Genomic DNA, 16,591 nt, shown 5'->3' with positions numbered 1-16,591 from the left:
ACCCTTGCTATTGAGCAATAAAAACGAAAAGGCTGACTGCATCAATTATGTGATGACGGTTGCGATTGTTGAGGCTGGCGTATCGCTGCTCCCAACAACTTAGCTGCCACCTTGGATGCCTGTAATTTCTCGAAGCTCTCGACGGCCTTGGAACCAAAGAGCTGGGAGCCAAACGGCATGGCTAATAGCCTGGACTGGACGTCATATGCAAAACCTGACTTTCTCAGCCATGCAAATCTCCTGGAGACAGCACTTGCTGTCATGACTCTGATACGCAGTCTGAGTAATCTCATCCAGATTGGAGAGACTGGCACATGGCATCTTTGCAATCTTGAACAAGGTTTAAAAAACATTCTCTCGTCCCCTTTAGGGATGTGCTTCGCTGCCAAAGCCGCTACATCCCACAAGGTGTGTGCGTACTCGGCAAGAGCGCAAGTCGCATTAATGGCCTTCAAGGCCATACTGCCTGCGAAGAACACTCTCTTCCCCAAGGCGTCAAACCTCTTAGCATACCTATCTGGAGGGATAGTTTGGTATGCTGCCACCTTAGAGGTTGAAGTGGCTGCCTGAACCACCAGGCTCTCCGGGGGTAGGGTGTTTTGAATGAAATCTTGGATCAATTGTGGCAGGACTGCATGTACTTGCCAGATCTTTGTTAACAGCCGGTGTAGTATCTGGTTTCAACCAGTTTTCTAATACCCTCATTATTAAAGCTGTGTGAAAGGGCAACACAGGCTCCCTCAGGGACCTCTATCCAGGATGTCTGTGAGATCATACTTCTCAAAAGATAGCCTATGGTCTGCCCCAGCCCAGATACTCCATGACTTTTCCCGTGACCGACCTAATGGAGGGGTCAGCATGTCCACCAAAATCTGGAGTGGCAGAATTATGTTTCTGGTTAGATGTCCAAGCCACTAGCATCCCTCAGATTGTCCACAGGATGTTACATTCTGGATTAATCTGAGATTAATTCTTCAGGCACATTAGGAGTGCCAAACCCCGAGCCAAAAGGCACATCTTTCTCTTCCGCCTCTACCTCAAAAATCAACCCCATGATGGCCCTAAAGAAGTTTGGCCATGGGAAATTCTTGAAAGACTTTGAATAATCTTTCGAAGACTTTGAGAGCATCGGAGGTGCTGGGGGTGTCAATGGTTTTGACAGTTTAGAGGGCACCACTGGCCTCAACAGACCTGGTGCCCGCTTCTTCAAAGGAGTCCAGGAGGAAGGTTTTGGCTTCACTCTATGATGGAAGTCGAAGATACTTACTCCTAGGTGCGTGACTTGTGGTCTTTGAATATGCCTTGCCAGCCTTCTTAGGTGCAGTGAGGTCTGAAGCCTTCTTGAGTACCGCCAAAGGGGCAGTTGGCGCTGCCTTCTTAAACACCTCCAGCATTTGGAGACAAACATTTTTCCAGTCAGCTTGAGAAGCCGACTTGCTGGGAAGCTTAGCCGCATTCTGTCAGGTGAGGAGTCTGTCGAAGGTGATTGCACGCAATGGCAACGTTTCTTCATTTATTTTTTTTATTTTACGCAAGGACAACGAGGACGAGTGATGAGATCTAGATCTTGAGCACTTTGAATCTTTAGAGTGCTTCTTCACAGAGGAAATCGTCCTGAATTCATCCAACAACCTCCTTTTGGAAGGGGTTGAAGGAGATTTAGAAAAGGGCCTACCGGCAGCAAGATTCCCCTTTCTCTCCCTCAAGGCCAAGAGTTTTTAGTTTGGTTTGAGCCTATGCACATGAATGCAGCCTACATAGGTGAGCATGGCCTAATGGAATCTTATGATTTTATGAGCACAACTCAGTAAAAATAGAATTGTTTCAGAATATTTTATATTTTCCATTTTCAGAGATTTGAATTTACATTCTAAATGAACATTTATGCTGATGATACTGGAAAACAAATTACAAATAACTACTGGAATTGTCCTGGAAGTACAAACATGTTTGTAAAAAATGTTTGGGAATTATGCGATTGTGCCTGTCTAGTCTATTGAAAGATATGGTAGAAGCGCCCTTGAGAAAGGACAAATGAATGACCAAAACGCATTGGGTATCTTAAATGTCAAATGCTAATAGATCACTCTTAAGCCTTTGTGTTGAATCGTTAGTGATTGCCCCACAAACCCTTGGCCTGGGACTTTCCTCATGTGGAATGCAGACTCTTCCTGATCCCAGTCCTAGGGGTGGTGTTCTGTGGGAGGATCACATAGGGGGTAAACAAGTCAGGAGGAAAAAGAAGCCCCTCTGTTTAATTTCCCCTAAAACCCTAATCACTTAATGTGTTATTGCAAAGCAGAAAGGGTTAAAAAACAAAATGTGTTGATAGGGACTTCAAGTCCCTATATTTTCCCTCCGTATTGGGATGAGGAAGAGGGATGCTTAATATAGATGATCAATGTAGATGACCTGCACCTGAGGGAGATTGAGAGGCTTAAAACTCCCCCTCATGTGCAGGCATTAGGAAGAGGAGAGTAGAAAGCAGCACAGTATGCTTTTGCAGCTGAAAGTGAAGCTAAATACGAGAGAAGGTGCCAGGCCCACTGTAACTCCAAAAGCAGTGACAAGCTCTTAGAGGGTCTTTGCCTCAAGTTATCCCTGTTGCTGAGGTTGTGCAGCAGGAAGCGTGAGAAAAGGATGCTTGCCCAGTGAAGACTTGTTGTGCAGAGGTTGCAAAGCGGTAAGCAGAAGTAGCGAGGGAAGTGTGCCCTCTTTAGAAGTTTCCGGTAGCACGGTTGCACCTGACTCTTCCCCGAGCAGAGGAAGCTCCATTTTCAAGTGGCATGAGCAGAAGTGGACCAGAGGAAGTTGTTCACCAGATCGCGAGGAGCCACAACGACAGAAGACCTAAGAGCACAAAGCAGAGCGTGGGCAAGTAACTTACCTAGTGAGTTCACAGCTTGCATGTGACTCTGGAGCGCTACAACATTGTCCACGTGGATGTTGCCTCATTGGCACTTTCACTTGCGTGTGAGTGAAAGAAGCAGCAATTACACTTTTGAACAATGAGCTAGTTATACTTATTGAGTCAAAGTGACTGCAAGCATGTGAGTATGTGGTAGGCCCAAAAACCCAGTGGGAAAGCTTCAGAAAAAACTAAATCTGACAAGCATTACCCAAGCATTACCCAAGCCAAGAGTATTTAAAAACTCAGCAATGCCAATGCAACAAACCTTGCTCAATGCGAGAGGGTAATATTGGGAAACACACCAGTTGTAAGACTTGCTGCTCATGTGTTGTGAAATACAGATCATCATGTGAAATACACACATATTGCCAGAGCCAAGACAAAAGTAGAGTAAGACCATATCCTGGTCCCTATTTGGTTGTTGGTGAAAAGGGGAAAGAAAGGTGGCAAACAGGCTGCCCTTCTGGAGAAGGTTATCCAGAGCAAGAGGAGCATAGTTGCAAGGGTCCTAAAGAGCACTAATGGGATTCCTTGTTTCCCCCGAAATTGGTTTAAAGTTTGATGCCAAAGAAATCTTGTGAAGTTGATGTTGTTCTAAATTGGAAGTCACCACGGAAGCACACTTTGTTCTTTTGTGAAATATTAAGCGGGCAGGAGAGTATACCTGCATGGCAACTTGTGTTAATTGTGACATTGAAAGAAGAATTGTGTAAACCTGCTGTGGAGGAGTTACATTTCTTCAGAAATCTAGGTTTGTGGCAAATCATTCTGACAAAGACAATTGTTGTTTACTTGAAGAAGACACATTTGAAACTTGTTGTTACCAGGAGGAGTAAGAACCTACTATTTCTTTTGGTACATTATTGAGGGAACTGAACTTTTTGTTATCAAATTTAAATCTCCCAGAATTGTGTTGGAACATTGTGGTAAACAAGGATTTCCTCATTTCTTTTGACCTGTGGAGCAACACCTTGCTCAGATCTGGGGAAAGTAAATTCACCCAGGTTATGAGGAGAGACATTGAATATATTGTGAATTCGATTGCATGCTATAAATATATTTGTTGAATTGAACTTGTTACTTTATTGAATGTACAAGTGTGAGGGACAAATATCCTTTTTTTAGCATGTTTCCTTTAGTTTATTTTAGGCAGGGACATCCTCGTCAAGGCAGGGGTAGTGAGGCGTTCATTCAATCTTTTGTTTTAATAAAATGGCTAATCCTGCAAACTCTTTACAAAGTTGTCCACCTCGTATTTCTGACGCTCGCACCATAAATAGTTAAATAGAAGTGTCGGAAGGAAGTGAAGCAAACTGTCTGGAACACTTTTTGTATATGCCTTAATGTGTGCTTTATTTTGAAAAGAGAAACAACATATGTGTGTGTGGAATGCACAAATGTTAAATTGAAGATCACCAAATATTGTCTGTAAGAATGCAATGTTTTAAAGTCCAATATATATTTTGACAAAAAACATTTTTGAATCATTGAATGTGAAGGGTATCAATTTATTTAAATTCAGTGAAGGGTTTATCCCTAAAGGAGTGCAATTGAGTGAATCGTATTCTTCAACGAGTCCTTGTTTTGTTTTAATTTAGTCATACAGGAATTGTATGTCACAGGCTGCAATCATGGGTAAACGTTGTTTCATCTGAAAAACCTTTACCATTAAACAATTTGAAATTGTTAGGACCCACACAAGGAGACCTGGGTTCCGAGCCTATGGGCAGTTGAGCACATCGTGTAGACGTAGAGTTCTTCCCTACAATACAACTCCCAAAAGTACGCAAGGACTATTTGGAAGGAGGATTGCCTGGAAGATGGATACCGCCCGGGACGCAGCTGGCTACAAAGAAAGACACAATGTCAGGTTTCAGATTGACAAGCAGTACAACAAGAGAAACAATTCCACTAGAAACTCCCATGTGGATGAATCTTTCTAATGCCAATGTATGGAAACAACAAACTGGGCGTAATCCTGTAGAAGAAACCATAAAAGGTTATCAACAAGTGCAGTGGGTTAAATGCACTAGAATAACAGTGATACAAACAGAAGATCTTACCTAGAATGTAATGGCAGAGCGGGGTATACATTAGAATGGAGGTTGGCAACAGTTCTCAGAAATATTAGGAATTCAATGAGGTGAATAATCCAAGGATCAGCAAAGCCAAACCTAACCCAGCCGGCACGCGGACGCCTAGAGTGGGCTAAAGGAAGGAAACACAAGGGACTGTTCCAAAAGGCAGCAGATGTTCCAAGTATCAACGTAGTCCAAACGTGAAGCAGGAGCGGTGTCAGAGAGGGTTCCGTGGTCAGCAACGTTCCAGGCAGAAGTAGCAGTCAGGATGTGAGGCAAGAGAGGAGTGTTTGTAACGTTCTGAAATCGGCAGCGTTCTTGGCAAAGCAGCAAACAGGACGTGAGACAAGAGAAGAGTGGTAAAGGCGTTCCGAGTTCGGGAATATCAACAGGAGCCAAAACGAAGTCGAGTAACAAGCCAAGCATAGCGCAGGAGAAATCCAAAAGCACAAATCGGTCGAAACACAAAACAAGATGCGTAGTACAAAGAGCTCAAGAACAAGATTCAGAAGCAGCATCTGTTTCATGGGCGGTGCTTATATGGAACTGAATAGCATGTCTCATACGGCGGGACGCTGAAAATGCCGGAGCCTGGCGCGTTGGTGTTCCAGCAACCGTTTCCATGAAAACCCCCAGCATTGTCTGAGTGAATGGAAACGCAATGGAAAAGTGTGCCTGTGTGACATGCTTGATTTAGGGGCTGTAACAGACAGAGATGTGGACAAAGGGGTACTTAAACGGGAGAAAACACAAGCTGCTGCATATTTGCATGTCATTAGAGATGAACCACAACAGGATTTCCTGACAGAAATACATTGTCTACACATTACCCAATTCTTGATTACCAAATCCTGCAATGATTCAGACAAAATTGCTCATTTGTAGTGCTAGTTATTTATGTGAATGTAATTAATTTCCATTCCTACATATTTGACTTAAACAGGTGGAGTTTGTACGTCTTGTAGCTTAATCTGTGCTTTCATTCCAATTAATTAAAGCTTCCAAAAAATGTACAACCTTTTTTATGTTTCCAGAGTGCTGAAAGAATTGGTAAAGAAGAAACTAGAACCCAGGGATATATACTTGGAGGCTGTACTTTCTAGACTAAGAACAAAAAAACAGATGACCACAATGTACAGTCCATATGTCTTATTGTTTAGACATGGGGCAAGATTCCTATTGGAAGTGCTTTAAACCTTTGATGTATGTAGACCTATTTAGTTTCAGTAAAATATTATAATGGCGCTGAGATGCATCATTCTCCAGATGAGTTGTGTTATTCATGTATTCCAGTAATGTTCACTAGAGATACCATCAAATATGGAAATCTTAAACATTCCACAAGACAATATTTTGGGATAAATCAATACTGCCCACGTTGGGACTCTCAAGCCTTCAATAACGCCTGTTAAAGGGTGTCAATTTTAACTGCCCACAATAAACACCAGTGGCAATGTTATTAACATTAATTAACAGTCTGGTTATGGTGTCTGTCATATTTCTTTGGTTGGTTATTGTGCCATGCATTTGATGGAGACATGTTCTGGGATCTCTAGTAAAAAAAAAACAAGCAGCCCCTAGCCTTCCTCTTCCATGGTAAAGGGTCCACTACGGTGGCAGGCAGTGCCCTAGCACAGAGCATAGCACAGGTGGTAACTGGGTGAACTTCAACCCGTGCAACAATCTGGAGGCACATGCAGTGTGGCAGCAATTGTTGCATTAAGGGAATGATGCTAAGAGTCACAGGATAGGACCAACAAGACGTGCACTACAGTTCTAGCAGGTGAAGAATTAAGCAGCCTGAGGTTGATAGAGGACTAGCTATCATGTAGGTGGTTGAGGGTGCTTGAGCCTTCCCCACCCACTCTTACTGAGCCCATAGTTGACAGTGATATGCTGCACTACAGAGGAATAGCATCCTTTGAGCCCCAGGGACAATCCTAGTGGATGGTCTGTGCCATCCATTGTTGAAACTGCAAAAAGGGCCCACTGGTTCTGGATCTGACTTCTTCAGGCACAGGCAATCTCAAGAGGTCTGAGATCTCCCAGAAAGTGACCGGCCTGCCGCATGAAGCATGTGAAGTGTCCCCAAGCAGAGAGCCCAATTCTGTTATTCATGAACAAGTTGTCACAAGTCTCTCCCTTTCTCACCTGTTTCTCTTTACTTGCAACCTTCTTGGAAGTGACTTCCTTCTTTCCTACTGTCCAGGATTTATACAGGCCAGTGCGCGGGTCTTCGGATTCCAGCGTGAGGTTTATGAGTTTCCTTCGCTGGGTAGCGTTCAAACATCCAGGACTGGGAACCAGGAATGAAGCCGTGTCCGGGCTCCGAGGTACGGAAGCGTCGTAGGACCGAGCACAGAAAGGATCCAGGAATGAAGCGCGGAAGTAGGTAAGGAAAGGAAAGGGAACGAACGGGAATATAATCGGGAAGATGAGAACAAGGACTTGGAAGAGAGCACCGAGCGGACTCCGGCAACACACGTCTAACTACTCCAAGCAGTAGCATTGAGACGCGCAGAGCCGCTGTGGCGTGGCTGTTTAGTAGGAAGTTGAACGTAACACGCAAGGGCTGGTAAGCAGCGTTTCGAAACTGATGGCCATGTTGGAAGGATCACGGAGTTCAGACCACGATACATCATGGACCACAAAGTCCCGAATGGACGTAATCGGCAGTTTATGACAGTATGCCTCCTCCTAAGCCCCGCACCTCCTGGTTTGCCTGCGTGGATATGATGATATCTTTGTATCAATCGGGGGGGATTCATGTTTGAGACGGGTTCCCAAGTGCGTTCACTGGGAGGATATCCTTTCCATTCGACCAAATACTGGAGTTGACCTCGTCTGTACCTGGAGTCACATATCCCAGAGACCTCGAATTAAAGTTGGTTATTGACAATTACTGGAGTAGGTCTTGGAGCAGTTCGAGTGGATTGGACAAATGGTTTTAACACAGAAGTGTGGAAGACTGGATGAATCCTTTTCCATGACTCTGGAAGTTGGAGTCGAAAGGCCACTGGATTAATAATTTCCTTTATGGAGAAAGGTCCATAATACCTGGGAGCCAGTTTATTTGGTCGTAGATGCCGGGGAAGGAGTTTCGAAGACAGCCAAACCCTATCTCCCACTGCATAAGAAGGACTAGGCCTCCTTTTGGTGTCTGCATATAGTTTGATATCTTTTCTGGCCTTTTCCAGGCGTTCCTTGGCATCCTTGTGTACGTGTGTAGTGTTTCAATCCAGGAATTGACCGCAGGAACTGGGGTAGGATGTGGAAGAACAGATGGTAGAGAGAACTGAAGGGTGAAATCCTTGGCTGCAAAAGAATGGACTGGTCTTGATAGCTGAATGATCCGAATTGTTGTAAGCGAATTCAGCTACTGGAACCAAGAGTGACCAATCATCCTGGACTTTGGTGGCAAAGCAACAAAGGTACTGTTCTAGGGTCTGGTTGACTCGTTCAGTTTCTCCATTTGTTTATTGCTCCATTGGTCTGTGGATGATACCCCGAGGACAATGTGCGCTGGATCCCCAATATTTGACATAGTTGTTTCCAAAACTGGGATATGTACTGGGGCCCTTTGTCGGAAATGATTTTGGAAGATAGTCCATGAAGCCTGAATACATGTTTCAGAAAAATCCCAGCCAATTCAGATGAGGATGGTAGCTTGAACAAAGGTGTAAAGTGAGCCATATGTGTAAACAAATCGATGGTAACCATTATGGTCGTGTATCCTCTGGATGGGGGTAATTCCAAAATAAAATCTGTGGCGATGATTTCCCAAGGTCGTGTCGGTATTGCTGGTTGGTGTAAAAGACCCGCTGGTCTTCTGTTATCATATTTATTCTGATTGCACACTGCACAGGATTGGACATAGGTTCTTACATCATCTTTCATCCTTGGCCACCAAAACTGCCTCTGTATAAGACGGAGGGTGTTGGTGATTCCACAGTGTCCTGAATGGAGGGTATCATGGCATAGATTCATGATTTTATGTCTCAGCTCTTGTGTGGGAATAGCCAGCCGTGTTTCCTTGAAAAGATATCCGCCCTTCAACATGAGATTCCTTAGATTGCCTCCTTTATATTCCTTCCAAAGTTTAGAAGAAGGTGTCTTGGCTCGAATATCCTCCAGGAGAGTAATGGCTTGAGCTACGAACACTGTGTTAGGAAACATCTTGGGGAAGGTCCGGGCTTCAAGGGGTTCATAATCAGGACGTCTGGGCAAGACATCAGCTATGAGGTTATGTATTCCAGGAAAGTGGTGGATTTGAAATTGATATTGGGCAAAAAAGAAGGCCAAACAAATTCTGCATTCCAAGGACTGTAGGATTTGTAGGTTTCAGTGATCTGTGCGAACTTGTACCGGGTGTTTGGCACCCAAAAGGAGATGACGCCAGTCGGTGAAGGTGTGTCGGATAGCTAATAGTTCCTTCTCCAGGACGGAATAATGAGTCTCACTAGGAGTCAAGGTACGGGATAGGTATGCAATAGGATGCTCCATCTTATCCTCACGTTTTTGTTTTAACACTGTTCCAATGGCATAGTCAGATGCATCTGTCTCTACTAAAAAGGGTCGATCTATATCAGATTGAGCTAGGATTGGAGCACAAGTGAATTCCAGTTTCAGTTGTTGAAAGGCCTTCTCTTGGGTCGCAGACCAATGGAATGGAGTGTCTTTCTTTAAGAGCGTTACAATGGGATGTACTATGTCAGAAAACGTGGGTATGAATTTCCTGTAAAAATTAGCAAGTCCCAGGAAGGATTGGATCTATTTTACTGAAGTGGGGGCGGGCCAAGACAGGATAGAATCAACCTTGGATGGATCCATACCGATACCTTTGGAACTAAGCACAAAGCCAAGATAATGAATGGTTGATACAATGAAAAGGCATTTTTTAGGCTTGACCAGGAGCTTGTGTTCACGTAGACATTGTAAAACTGCTTGTGCATGTTCTTGATGGGCCTGAGGTTCTTTGGAGTAAATTAGAATATCGTCCAGATAGACTATGACAATAAGGAACAGCATGTCAGAAAATACCCGATCCATGAAGCGTTGAAATACTGCAAGGGCATTGGAGAGACCAAAAGGCATCACCAGCTACTCAAAGTGGCCAAAGGGAGCACTGAAGGCAGTTTTCCACTCATCGCCTTCTCTTATATGAATGAGGTGGTAAGCACACCTGAGATCGAGTTTAGTGAAAATGACAGCACCTCTCACTGCCTCCAGAATGTCTGAAATAAGTGGTAATGGATAGAGGTCTTTGAGTGTGCATTGGTTTAAGCTACGGTAATCCAGACAAGGTCGAAATTCCTTAGTGTCTTTTTTAGGAACGAAAAAGAGAGAGGCACCGGCTGGAGACTTGGAAGGTCGGATAGTGCCATTTGTCAAATTGGTGTCCATATACTCTCGAAGGGCTTTCTTCTCGGGTTCAGACAAACATTCTCCTGAAGGGAATTACCGCAGCTGGGTCTGTATCAATGGCACAATCCTCGGGTCTATGAGGTGGAAATGCTTGAACAATGGCTGTTGAAAACACATCTGAGTAAGCTTGATATGCCTGAGGAATCTGGACAATGTTGGATACAGTTACAAATGGTTGCTTGGGCTCCTGGAAGTCCGCTGAAGGACTTTGCAATGTTGCAAGAGATAAACAATGGGACATACAATGTTCTGAACCGAGAAACATGGACCCTGCTGCCCAATTGATGTATGGATTGTGTTTCTGTAGCCAAGGCATGCCTAAAACCATGGGGTAGTGGGCAGATTTTATGATGTCAAATCTAATAATTTCTTGATGGTTGTTTATCGAAAGTAGAATCTCCTTGGTTTGATGAGTTATGGGTCCAGAAGACAAGGGTCTGCCATCAATGGCTTCAACAGGTTGCATTATCTCTTTGGTTTCCCGGGGAATGTGAAGGCTGACGGCCCAATCAAGAATCTATGAAAATGCCCATGGCTCCGCAGTCCACTAAGGCCAGGATGGGGTAGGATTCTTTTTTGGAAGGTGACAGAAATGGCTGTAGAATCACAAGATTGTTCTGTCCTGGGGATTTCAAGGAAGGAATAGATGAGGAGCAAACATCTTTCTCCCGAAACTGTGCTCCACTTAGAATCAGGAGATGGCGTTTCCCGAAACGCTGAGGCGGCGCTATAGGACACTCTCTTACAAGGGGTTTGTCAGAGGCACAGTACATGCACAGTCCTTATTAATCCGATAGATCCTTTCTTGGGGAGAAATTGGTCCTCGGAAGACGCCTAGTTGCATGGGTTCTGGATCTGAGGCTTGTGATGCAGCGGTTTCTTTTTGGCAAGGGTAACCTGTGGCTGCCTTTGGGGATGCTGACTTAGACTTCCTTTTCTCTGCCTTTCTTTCCTGGATCCGGAAGTCAGTCTGTAGGGAGAGGTCCATGAGAGCTTGAAAGAAGCTTGGGCGAGCTACCCTAGCTAATTCATCTTTTATCTCGTCATTCAGACCTCTTTGAAAGAGGGTGAAGCTGGCTTCTTAGGAACAATCGGCTTCTTTTACTAGCTGTTTAAAGCGAGTCACATATGTGAGCATATCCTGGGTTCCTTGTTTGAATTCAAGGAGTATTTCTTGTGCACTGTAAACGAGTTCTGGGCGATCAAACATGGCCTTAAGGGCTTCCACAAAGCCATTGTAATCATCCAGGAGAGCATCACCCGCATTGACTAGGGGAGATGCCCAGGTTAAGGCATTGCCTGTGAGATGAGATAGCATAAATCCCACCTTTGCTCTTGGGGTGGAAAAATAGTACGGTTTGAAGGTAAATTGTACCAAACAAGAATCAAGGAAGGCACGTAGGGTTTTTGATGAGCCATCATATTTGGTCACTACTCCTCCCAACAGGACACTTTCTTTGGCTGCAGAGTCACGAGATAAGATTAACTGCTTTAATGCCGCGTTTTCAGCCTTGAGGTTCTGGACTTCAGTGGTTAATTCTTGCATACCTCACATGAGGTCTTGAACTGCGGCTTCCATAGCTGCCTTTCTATCAGGTTTGAGGTGTCTCAATCTGTCACAAGTCTCTCCCCTTTTCACTGTTTCTCTTTACTTTCGACCTTCTTGGAAGTGGCTTCCTTCTTTCGTACTGTCCGGGATTTATACAGGCCCGTGCACGGGTCTTCGGATTCCAGCGTGAGGTTTATGAGTTTCCTTCGCTGGGTAGCGTTCAAACATCCAGGACTGGGAACCAGGAATGAAGCAGTGTCCGGGCTCCAAGGTACGGAAGCGTCGTAGGACCGAGCACAAAAAGCATCCAGGAATGAAGCGTGGAAGTAGGTAAGGAAAGGAAAGGGAACGAACGGGAATATAATCAGGAAGATGAGAACAAGGACTTGGAAGAGAGCACCGAGCGGACTCCGGCAACACACGTCTAACTACTCCAAGCAGTAGCGTTGAGACGCGCAGAGCCGCAGGGGCGTGGCTTTTTAGTAGAAAGTTGAACGTAATGTGCAAGGGCTGGTAAGCAGTGTTTCGAAACTGGCGGCCATGTTGGAAGGATCACGGAGTTCAGACCACGATACATCATGGACCACGAAGTCCAGAATGGACATAATCGGCGGTTCATGACACAAGTTGCGCACAAAACAATGGATGAGTGGGAGCCTCATTCTCTACGATGGGACTAGGCCTTAACGATCTTGCCAAGTAGGTAACATAAGTAGAATGCTCTCAAGTGAAAGTTTGGGAGATGATGCAAAGGTCAGAGAGATTTCTTTGGATATGGAGGTCCTTTGAGAATCCACCTCAAAATGTTCTGTACTGCACTGCCAGCATTTTTGTGGAGGCCACTCTTCAATTTGTTTTGGTGGAAACATTGGCACGAGAAGCAGACATAAGAGGGCTTATGTTCTCGCCCGAGGACAGGATGAGGAAGCTGAGAGTTTTCCTAACTGTTGTTCTATGCAACAATGTCCTTGGTGACTTGGATTCTTATCCATTATTTACTGACAAATGTTACAGATGGACGAAGCTGGATGCCAGGGATGGTCAGGACTCTGAATGTATAATAATGTTGATTCTCGAAGCTCCTTGCCTGCTTTTGGGTGTAGCTTCTGAACAGTCTAAAGATGTTTCCATATTCTGTGAAGACTTGGGACTTGCATAACATTTCAGGGCAATTTGTGGAACACATGGTCAAGCCACAAGGGTATTTTGGTGCTATAGATATATAACTGATGTTTGTTGCTAGCCATCTCAATGGTACTCATGTTATCAAACTCAGAATGATGAAGGGCTTAGTTGACCTGGTGTGATTCGAACTTGTGACAGTGAGGTCAAACACAGACTCCTGTAGTGGACGCATTAGTCCATGGAGTCACACACCAAGCACACCTAACCTTCTCTGAGAGGGACATTATTTTTAGAGGGTGGGTTTGTAGTTGTCCTACTTGTCTTTTTCCTTCACCTTTCTCTCCTTCCACTTCTTACATCATCGCAGAGTAATTCAAAATGGGACATACTACAATACGAATGGCACTCCATTGGTTTACTCGTGAATGTGTCTTCAATATTCCTGATCTTTTGTATGTACACAAACTTTGAAAAAAACACTTTTAAAATACTTCAATGGAAAAGAATAATATTTGTTATTAATTTGTCTTTTAATTCATTTGTCTGATAGTGTTTTCAAATCCCATTTTTAAAAAAAATACACACTTGTGCTATCGAACGTAATGCTACCTGTTAACATTACAATTACAGGTAACCTGAGTGGATGTGGAAAACGTAGTAGCTGATGAAGTTATTGCGAAGTGCCTACAATCCCATGACAAAGTATTTGATCTGGTCAGGGACAACATAAAGAAAAGGGCACAAAAAATAAAGCCAAAAAAGGAAACCACCAATTAGAAATTATGTCACTGATTATGATATGGGATAAAGTTTTGATGCAAAATGTATGTTCTAGGCAAAGGAACGGGGGCAAGTTAGACGACCGTCTGCTTGGTCCATTTGCAGTGCTTAAAGTAACTGGAAAGTCAGTTGATGTTCAAAATGAAAATGGAAAGAAAATAGAGAAAGTGAATTTGGATCGCTTATAGAAACTTTACAGAGCAGATATCCAAATAGCTCAAAATCTAGGTGGAAACATTGACTAATTCCAAAGTATGTGATGACAAGCCTCATACTTCACAAAGTGCTGTCATTGGCCATTACAAGGTCAAACTAGAACCCAACTTATACTGACACCTACCCATTCAACTCCAGTGACAACAGTTTTCAGCAAGAATCGTAGTGAACACAAAGTGGAATGCAGGTCTCTAGCAGTAAACTTTTGGTATTGAAAAGAAACCAGTCATGAAATGAAATAATTTCATCAATTTACAGGTATCAATGATGCATGCAATGACGTTGCAGGGCAAATATTACCCTGCAACGTCATTCCATGCACTGGTCTCTCCCGGTAATAACATCATGCTAATACCGGGCTCGTAATACCGGACCCGGAAGTAACATCATCACGTTGGAACGGGAAATGCACCGGCAGCCATCTTTAAAACACAATCCATTGCAATCTTCTAAAACCACCAGTTGTGTTCAGGAGAGACCAGTGCATGGAATGACGTTGCATGTCAAATATTGATTTTAAAAATCGGGGCATACAAAATTTGAGACACAGACCTTCAATGCCTCAAACGTGGCAAGGAGCTGGAAAGTCAGGAATTTTCGAACATCAATAAAGCACTTTATTTTTACAACTGTTCAATAAATACCAACACTAAGGGCCTCATTACGAGGAGCGCGGTAAAAACGGGGTCATTACCGGCATGGAGGAACTAGCGGGTCCGTGCTCGTATGATGCCACTAATAGTGGATGATTACGAATGCGCGAGCACGTGCGAACCCTCATGCCGGTAATGGCCATACCGGCATGCCGCTAAAGGCCTTCCAACCCCCCGATAGCACCATCATGGGACCCGCCGATACCGCCTCCGCCTAGGAGGCACCTCTTAATACTGAACCGGTAATAACATCATGCTAATACCGGGCTCGTAATACCGGACCCGGAAGTAACATCATCACGTTGGAACGGGAAATGCACCGGCAGCCATCTTTAAAACACAATCCATTGCAATCCTCTAAAACCACCAGTTGTGTTCAGGAGAGACCAGTGCTAATCCCTTCACCATGTCAAAGGCTACCAGGAAAACAACCCCCCGCCTGCGCAAAAAGCGTTTTTCAGACGATGAACTGAACCTGCTGGTGGACACCCTTGCCGCCTATGCAGAGGAGATCAACCTGCAGAACCTGAAAAGGGAGGTGCAGCAGTGCAAAAAGGAGATCTGGGAGGAGGTAGCCCGCAAGGTCTCGGCAGTCGACACCACCCCACAGACAGTGAAAGACTGTAAAAAGAGGTGGGATGACCTCCGCCTCAGGGTACGGAATATCCTGGCCAGCAATAGGAGGGAGGCCATGGCCACAGGCGGGGGTCCCCACTCACCTGCCAAACTGTCACACTGGGAGGAGACATGCAGCACGTTTATACAGATGGAGTCGATCGAGGGCTTCGGGGAGATGGAGACGGGTGCCGCAACATCTGGAGATGGAGGTGAGTGACCCTGCAGATCCCAGTAGGGGAAACCATGACGTAGCACAAGTGATGTCGAAGAGAGTTTAGGCAAGGCAATGAATGTCCCAACACACACATAGACATCCTTGTCCAGATGAAGGCCCAAACCCTGCCACACTGAAATGCATGCTGAGTGCCAATCCCATTACCAACACACAGCCAACACACACAGACCGTGCCCATGAATACATCACACAAACCCCAATACAACGGCATGCCACCTGCCATGCAGCAAATGCCAAAATGGCCCCTTCATACTACCCTATGTGACACACCTGTAAGATATGAATGCATGATAAATGAAATACTCCACAGCACCATATGATGCATCTTGCATGTAACACTATCACTGATGCCCTGCATCTCTTCTACCCACCCCAGGCACCGATGGAGAAGATGCCAGTGAGGGACCAACCACAAGGGCATCCACGTCCCGGCCGAAGACAACGTCCACTGACAAATCCACCTCCGGGGCAGCCTCGCAGCCCACACCAACACCCAGGGTGAGTGGCCAGGCCATGGCCGCACATGAGGGCCCCACATCAACGCCTGACACCGTGGACACAGAGCTGGCTACACCAGTGGAAGGCAAGGCAGTTGCCCCACTGAGCAACATAGATACTGCAGTGGAGGAGGTTGTGGACCAGGATGGACTGACCCATGTGCCATGTCCACACTCCTCAAGCCCTGTGTCCACCCCCAACCCCACACTCTGCTCTCACCCACCTGCAGCAGTGCGGATCCTTTGCTGCACGATTTGGACCTCAGCAGCCTCCCCGAGGACAGCACTGCCAATGAAGGCCCGGTCGCAGCACTCTCGACCACTGCTGCTCCCACCACCAACCTTGAGGCATGGCTAGCGAGGGTGGAGGCTAGACAGGACTCTATGTTGGACCTTCTACGACAATATGTTGTGGATGGGGAGGACACCAGGCGTGAGATTGCCCAGGCCATAGCGGCGACCACAGCCGCCGTCAATGCCTCTGCATTGATGATGCGAGACAGTC

The sequence above is a fragment of the Ambystoma mexicanum genome, chromosome 3p (genome assembly GCF_040938575.1).
Source record: "Ambystoma mexicanum isolate Mex_15411 chromosome 3p, UKY_AmexF1_1, whole genome shotgun sequence".
NCBI lineage: Eukaryota > Metazoa > Chordata > Amphibia > Caudata > Ambystomatidae > Ambystoma > Ambystoma mexicanum.
This window is presented reverse-complemented; position numbering follows the sequence as displayed.